Raw genomic sequence first — 8,731 nt, forward strand, 5'->3', positions numbered from 1 at the left:
GTTACATCCAGGAAAACCAAAAGTCTTTTTGCAGTTGTTTGTTTACCAGCCACTACTGCCCTATAATATACATACATACATATATATATATATATACACACACATACATATATATATATATATATATAAATTTGCACAATTACATATAACGAATACATACACACATACATAAACATATATATGCACATATACATCTATATCTTGCTGAACATTAAGATTGCTCTTTAAGAATGACCTAACACCCTTGGATTCCATTTCTTTGGGGAGCAACAAAGGTCAAAATGCCCACTACTGTTGTGTTAATTTCAGCATGGGGAACTATGTGAAAATGAGAAAGTTAACCAAGAACAGACAAAGAATTCCACACAAGACAATTAAATCCATAAAGGCAAGATGAAAACTACAGAAGGAGACCCAATAGGCACCAGAGAGACAATGCACACTATTTACTGAACACACCTGAAGTACAAATACGCAATCATGGCCAAACAGCAAAGAAAAATACAGAAGGTGTTCTTCCAAAAGCTAAAGACAAATGCAAATGAAAACAACAACAACAACAACAACAACAACAACAACAAAACCACCAAAAACCAAAACCAAACCAAAGTATCATAAACACTGACAGATATAACTATTATGAGTCTGAGACCTAACTACTGAGAATCAAAAAATGGTCAATATTCTTTTTTCAATTCATTAGGAAGGAAGAAATTGTCAGTGAGTATGAAAATGACAAGAGTATAAACTGAACTCTCAGGGAGGGCAAAGTCACTGGAAAGAAGCTGAACAATTTATATCCTTTGTTCACTGTGGAAGATGGGTTTGATGACCCTGACAGGATGCCAGGTGCCCACCAAGGCTGCTCTATCACAGCCCTCCTCATCTGGCCAGGGAAGAGAAAATATAACAAAAGGCTTATAATTTAAGGCTAGGGAGAGATCACTCACCCATTACTACCATGGGCAAAAACTCCTCCCTGTCCTTCTGCACTGACCTTGGAGTCTGCGGAGTTGTTTCTCTCATATATTTTCACTCCCCTCTGTGGCTGCAATTTTGCAGGGTTTGTGGTTTCCCTTTCCTAAATACATGAAGCCTGTAGGCATTACCACCATCCCTGATGAGCTCAGCCTTGGCCAGTGGTGGGTCCATCTTGAAGCTGCTTGGCACTGACTCCATCAGGCATAGGAGAAGCTTCTGGCAACTGGCCCTGTAGCCCTCCCCTTCTACAAAACCTGGCCACACAAACCCAACACAAAGAATTCAGGGAAATTATCCTCCCAGAGTTCTTTTGGGGTATTCAGGGAACTTGGTATTCAGGGACTGTCTCTAAAACTCAAATATTTGGAAGGGGTAATGGTACAAAAGGCAGGTGAATGCAGATGCATTTCCAGGATCTGAAGGATTTACCCATGAATTCTAAGAAAACTCAGGGATGAAATATCTACTAAAAGCAGCATGTAACATGTCTCTTTACTGTTCCTCACTACATGAAAATCATGTGTCAAATGTGATGTCCATCATTAAGAAAGGTTCAAGGGCATCCAGCAACTTAAAACTGACATCTGTTCCACGTGAATGACTAGATATTGTAAGAAAGAGAATTAGTGTTTACCTGAATAAATATTATCTTATCAGTGAGAGTTAATAAAGCTCTCAGAGTTCTTCTAAAGGGGTCAGAGATACATAAATGAGGATCATCTGACTGATACAGTCAATTCAGGTTTTTAAAAGACATCTGACAGGACTTTTTAATTAAGGTGTTTTAGGAAAATCAAGCAACACAAAACTGTCACTGGCATAAGAAGGAAGATGCTGAAATGGATGAGAATATGATTTAAAAGATGGGAACATAAGATAGACCATCATTGGATAGAAGAAAATGATCAGTTCTGCACAGGAGTCCCATCTTTTAAATGGGAATCTTATGTTCCCATTTAAGAACATAAGACCATCACTGGATGGAAGAAAATGATCAGTTCTGCACAGGAGGGAGAGCACAGGCAGACTTCCATACTATTCCGTATATTCTCAAATGTCCTGAAGAAGGGAGGTTATCAGCAAGGTGACAAGGCTTTGCTGGCTATAGGAGGTTATGCAAGCAGTTAGGATGAGAAAGACTGTATAGCCTACAGAAAGATTAACTGTAGGCAAAGCAAGGTGCAATTCAGTATAGATAATTGTAGAGTGGTACATTTGGGGAAGAATAATCCTATCTTCACCTCTCAGGTAATTTCTAAGCTGATCCAAAGGTCTTCAGGAACAAGACCTTTGCATTATGATAGACAGTTCCATCAAAATATCACTTAGCAGTATTAATTAAAAAAAATGGCCTCATAAGTAATCTATGTAAGGCTCACTATTCATACTATGAGAAGGACTTTTTCCCTGTCTAACTGGAATCTAATCAGCTGTTGTTTGCTGCAAACCCTTAGCTGCAAGTCTGTGCTAAGATTGGAGGCGTCCTAGACTTCTGAAGAACGTTGTCCAGTAACTTCCATAATTCTGGAAATAGCCTGAACACAGGCTTGGTTTTTAATGCAGCTCATAGTTACTTGTTTTTTAGTTTGGTTAACATGACTGAGCGTGTTCAGGGATTATTTCTGTATCCTTTTACAGTTTTTCTTGTTATTCTAATGTCTCATCTCTTTAGCATCTTCTGTCTTCAGGTAAACTTTCCCTGAGCAGTACTTTCTAAACAGCAAGTTTTGACTTAGCTGCAGCAAAACCTATTTGAAAGGTGTGTCTACAGAAAAAGTGGAACAAAAAGATTTATTTTAAAATATTACTGAAAACCAGCATGTAGTATTTTCTTTCCTGGAAGGTCTAATTCTGGTTTTGCCTGTAATTCATGGAACTGCATGTGTTTGAGACTAAATGTTTGAGTTTTCTTACATGATGCTACTCAGTTCAAGCAAACTCTGCTTCATGCAAATGATCATTAATTGCATTCCCCATTCTCCAGGTACCTGATTTGACAACAGGGTTCTGCCTGGCAGAAATGCTAAGCACCTACAGAGTCAACTGAAGTTGATGTGGGCTGCTCTTATAAAACATAGTGTGCTCTGAGTTGTGTAAGCCTTTATAAAAAAATCAGCTCAACTGGGTCATTTTAGCAAAACCTCTTAAGCTTAATTTCCTTGTTCTCAGTCTCCACTCTCCAATCTAAGAGCACTGTCTTCTCATTTGCCATGAATTGTGAAAATTGCTTTGTTGGCACAAGTGAAACACTGGAGCAGGAGTGGTAGCCATTCTTAGGAGATGAATGTCTGTGAACAGGGTTTAAGTTAATAAAAACCCATGAAGTGATATGCGGATCTAAAAGGGGGAAAAAAAAGTATTAAATATGCTCCTCACTGGTGAACACTGATTCTTTGTACAGAATGAAACAAACATCCTGTAGAAAGAGTGTGTCACGATGTATTTGAAAACTTCATCATGCTGTGGATTGTGCAAAGATTACACAAGTGCTTTCATTTTGGTGGTTTTAAACTCAGTGCAGGGCTACAGCCTCAGTGATGTACTTTCAATACAGGTTTGCAAATGTATGTGATATAAAGGTTTATTTGTACATTGTAAAGTCTAGCAGTTTCAATGAAACAATGCTGTTGTCAGTCAGCACATTGGCCCAAGGAAGAAAATATTGTATTTCTTTTTCTTGAAGACGGAGCTTACAAAAAATTACCACTATGGAAAACTACCCTTTATTTCTAGCTCCCTGTAATTTAAGAATTTGTAAAAGTGTTCCTATTTGAATGTTGAACTTGACTGGTTATGCCAAGGATTGCAGAACCATTTTCAGTTTCCCATATGGACGAGGATGAATGATAGTTTTCAGTAGCTTCAGTCTGTCTTCTGGCTCAAAAAATTCAAAGTGATCATGTTCACAATGGAATTCTTATAAATGGCTGATATCTATATAGGAATTGCCTTGGAGGGAAAAAAAAAAAAAATCCCCTGACTGCTTCCTCATTACCAAAGCTAGGCATTTGATTTCAATGGTAGGGGAATTTTTGCTTGTCGCCCCGTGAATTCAGGCTATTCATTTGAAATGAGACAGTCATTACTGAGAAGCAGTGGGCTACTCAGTTTAAGAATGACTAAAGAAATTTAAGTTCCTTAATGTATATTTCTAGTGAAAGCTTCAAGGATTCTCCAGAATCGTCTCTCTGAAATTTTTCCTAGTGTCTTTTCTTCTAATTGTATCCTCTCCACTCCCCTGCCTCCCTCAGTTACTCTCCCGAGATCAGTGTGACAGATCAAAGGCTGAGATGGGGCCTATGCCTGAGTGATGACTTTCCTTTCCCCTTCAAGCTCTCTGCTAGCTGTCTCCATGGGTATCTCCTACAGCTGTTAGCATCAAAACTAGACCTTCAAATTAACAGAAGGCCATAACTGTGGCATATCAGAATTAATTCTCTGAATTCTTCCTAAACTAAGATGTATGGTAATAACAGTAATCTGACAGGATAGTGTGTGGACAACAATGATCATTCATGGCATTTACTTTTCTTCTTTGTGTTCTTATTATGGCATATCTGTAATCAGAACAGGAGGGAACAAGTCCACATTTTGCATTCCTTCCCCATATTTTTCCAGCCCTCATTCAGCAGAGTACTTAGGTGTGTGTATATCTCAATCCATTTGCCTGTTATAACAAATGCTGAATTGGGATTTCAGTGTTGGTCATAACTGGAATGATTTTGTAAAAATTTTGATTTGGATTCCCCATGTTCTACCACTTGACATGTACAAGCTGGAAAATGTGTTTTGAGGGTGTTTTGGTTTTGTTTGTATTTACACAAAGTGATCACTCCAATTCCTCTGAATCTGCCTTTTGCAATTTGAACTTGCTTTGTTTGTTGCTTCCCCTTCCTCCCTTTATTGTCTTGTCCTTATGTTCCTGTGAAGCTTTGATGACTTTTTCCTTAACTATTTAGAGCAACTTTTTTTTTGCTCCAGACTCACTTCATCCCTTGATGAATCTCTACAATTCTGGATGTTCTAACAGCCATAGCTTGTGCCCACCCCAACTGTCATGAGAATTTTTGACATGCTGTCATTGGATTTCACAGATACATTCTTTCATGGAGGTTGTGAGGTTTTTAGTTTTCAGTGGACTCTCAATATACAGCTTTGCGTTAACTATTCTCCAAATGGCATTATTATTATTATTATTATTTTTTTGGCCAGGGATGAATTATTATACATGCACTTCAATAGCTTGTGGTAGTGATGGAAGCACATTTGATTTGCTGTTAGGTAGCACTGTGTCCAAGAGAACCTTCAGCAGAAATCCCCATGAAACCTTTTTCAATATGAAAGAAAGCTGATCCTTGCAGACCCAAGAAGTTCAAAGTTACCCAGTGAACACATTGTGTGGTTGTCTCTAGGTTTGCCTTCCAGCAGATGCCTATTTTACCATGTCATCCACTGATTTAGACATAAACCATTTCATTATAGTAGGAGCTTTCAGAAAGGTTTCTGCCCAGGTGGCAACTTCAAAGGTTAATTTCTTGCCCAGGATGGTTTGAAACTTGCTGTCACAATGACTGGAGTTTCCAACCTGACTGGCAGTGCCAGGAAGTAAAGTGTGGTTTCTAATAGTATGGGACTTCCATTTGTCCTCACAGTGGTATTTTTCATGTTGCCCATTGACTGAATAACCGTCCAGCTCAGTTGACCAACTGTAGTTGCTCTGCAAAGGCATATTTTATGTATTTTTATGGAGCCCCTCCCACTAATATGGCTATCTAGATTATCTGTAAGGCTGTGCTTGTTCTGAAACCACTATTGATTAAATGCTGAGATGAATTTTTTTTTAGAAGCTGTCATTGGAACATGCTCAGACTGCACTTGCTGTCAGCTTAACAGTCATGTTTCTGTGTCTTCCTCTAAATTCCTCTCCCAGCTGGGCTCTTTCATATCTTAGCATTAAAATAGTTCCTTCCTAATTAGACAGATCTCTGTCATGATAATCATCTTGAGAACGTATGCCGTATTTTCATGCTGCGTATCTTTTCACAGATCAGGCCTGTTTTATAATTTTTCAAAATCATAACTCACTGAATAGATCTCTCACCAAGCAATCCTCTCCTGTAGCTGGTAATTAGTGTCCTGTCAGCTGGTATCGGTAGACATTATTGTTCATCTGCTGCCATCAGCAAGTTCATCTTAGAAAATTTTGATAGATTTGATTTTTTTCAAATTCCAGTTATGAAGATGGTATTCCAAAGCTGATGTGCAAACAGGGAAAAAAAGGTTATAGAGCAAATAAACACATTTGTGCATGCAAAGTGAATTTCTACAGAAGAGGTGTTTGTAAGTCCATGGTCATAAAAGTAAGAGCACACACAATCATGAGTGAGTCTGTGATTGTGTCTGACTACAGAACAGAGTTGTTTGGTCAAGGCTGTGAAGAACATCTGCTTTAATTACAATAATCACTAGCTAGAACAAAATCGAGATCTATTTCTTGTATTGCTCAGGCTATACTACAAGGAATTTGTTTCCTGGTATTATTTTTTCAGACTCAGAGGCTTAGCAGAAGTGTTGTCCTTCTCAAAAATTGGATTTAAATAGTTCACTAAATAGCTCATTTTACTTTATCTTTTTAGAAGCTGGTAATTGTTTATGTAAGTGTCCTTAAAATAAATGATGCAAAAATGAACTGTGATATCTTATCTCTATTATGATATTTTACAATTGCCACTCAATACTTGGCCTTAAAAGAAAAACCTTCAGTCAGAAGAAAATTTTTAGTTAGCTCTTAGGTGCTGGATGACAGCTGTAAAATAACAGAGGTCAACTGCCATTTTTTAATGAAAAAAAAAATTCTGATTCTACTGATTGTCTTTAGATATAGGAGGGAGTGCCTTATAAAAGGTTGTTCTGTAGAATAATACAAGAATCACCACTGTGCTGTTAAAATGATTGGGAAATAAATATATATTTCCTCAGCTTTGCTCTAACCTCAGCCAATAAAAAAATATATTCTAGTCACAATCAAATGGGTTTTGAATATATTCAGATGGAGGGGTTTTGTTGGGGGAGTTTTGTGTTTTGTTTCTTTCTTCCTTTCTTTGGTTGGTTGGAATTTTATTTCCACAAAACTGGTGATTTTTTTGCAAAACTTCTAACACCAAACACTGGTTACTCCAAAACTTCCTTTACTCAAATCATCACCCTTGGGCTGTGCAGCCTGGCAGAACCAAGGTACCTAGCTGGGAGATAAAAAATTCCTACATTTTTAATAGGCTGAAATTAAATTCTAAGCAATACAACTTACACTTAAAAAATTACCATGTTGACAACAGCCAAAGTAATACAGTGGAGGTTAAGATGTGTTTTTGTGACTTCATAGAGATTGAAAAATGCTATTAATTGCAGTTGTGGGAAAAGAAGACAACTTCTGTAAAATGCACCGAAAAAGCAATCTGTAAGAAGACCACTGCTTTTACATGTATTTCTGACCCTGTGGGAATAATAAATTTGGACTCGAGTGCTACCCAGCACTCTGTGGAGCCAGGCTGCAGCACACGAGCTGCGGGCTGCAGGGGGCACTGCTGAGGAATCCAAAAAGTACTCGCTCTAAGTTAAACGTACTTCACAGACCTCTCCCTCCTTGGCCTGATTAAAGTTTCTACTACTACTACTATTATTATTATTATTGTTATTATTATTATTATTCCTCCTGGAATTGCTTCCCCCCTTCTTTTTTCCTCCTCTTTCTATTCTTACATTGAATTTCAACTATTCAATTCAGTAGTTACTAGAGAAATTACAACACATCCCCTGTCTCCAAATTAAGAGAGGCACAAATCTCTGTAATTGACTCAGGATTGCAGTTTCCCCGCGTTCTTACGCTGCTTCTGAGCAGAGCTTTAATTTCCCCGTGCTGGTTCTGTGATAATGTACTAATCAATGATCATGAAAAACTTCAAGTAAATTCACTGTGGTTCTCAAACTGATACTACAGAAAAGTTTTCTTTTCTGGGGGGAAGATGTGTTTGTTAATCCCAACGTAGGGAAGGTACTAATTGTTATTTTTATGTTCACTATGAACACTATTATGTTCAATCTCAACATAGTTAAGAACTGTGGCAATAGGCATGAAATCAACCCCAAATTTCATACTGCTGAGGACTTAAATAAGACAAAGACTGCTCTTTGTCACTGTATCTTAGAAATAGTATTCTATGCTAATCTGCAGTGGCAAAAATGAAGATGGTTTAAATCAGATTACATTACTAATGCATGAGTTCCCAATTTTTGTTATATCAGCTGCATGTTAGAGAACATGGGTGTCTCTCTGAGATAATTCTGTTCTATATAGATGTATTAAAAAAAATTGGAAGTGCATTTCTCACAGGGCTAGATTGAAAATAACACAATTGTGGGTGCAATAGCTTCGTCTGCAGAACGGTTTAAAACTAGATTCCCGGGATGTTATTCTTGATCCATTAATCACCCGCGCTCTATATGGAGGCAGCCACCGTTCGCTCGGACAAATGTTACTGCCCGACGTATTATGTTTCTTCTGTTGTTTAAAATAGAAAGTTCAGCGCCGTGCCGGGGAGGCGCAGAGCTCCGCGCTCCGCTCCCATTCATTATGCAACAGTTGACACCGAAGGGAAAGGCGGCACACGCCGCTCGGGCGCGGGCTACGGCCGCCCGCTCGCCGGGCCCCCGCCTGCGTGCCCCGGCGCCCGCTCGCGGTCCCGGCAGCGCG

The sequence above is a fragment of the Onychostruthus taczanowskii genome, unplaced genomic scaffold (assembly GCF_017590055.1).
Source record: "Onychostruthus taczanowskii isolate IOZ18803 unplaced genomic scaffold, ASM1759005v1 scaffold38, whole genome shotgun sequence".
Classification (NCBI taxonomy): domain Eukaryota; kingdom Metazoa; phylum Chordata; class Aves; order Passeriformes; family Passeridae; genus Onychostruthus; species Onychostruthus taczanowskii.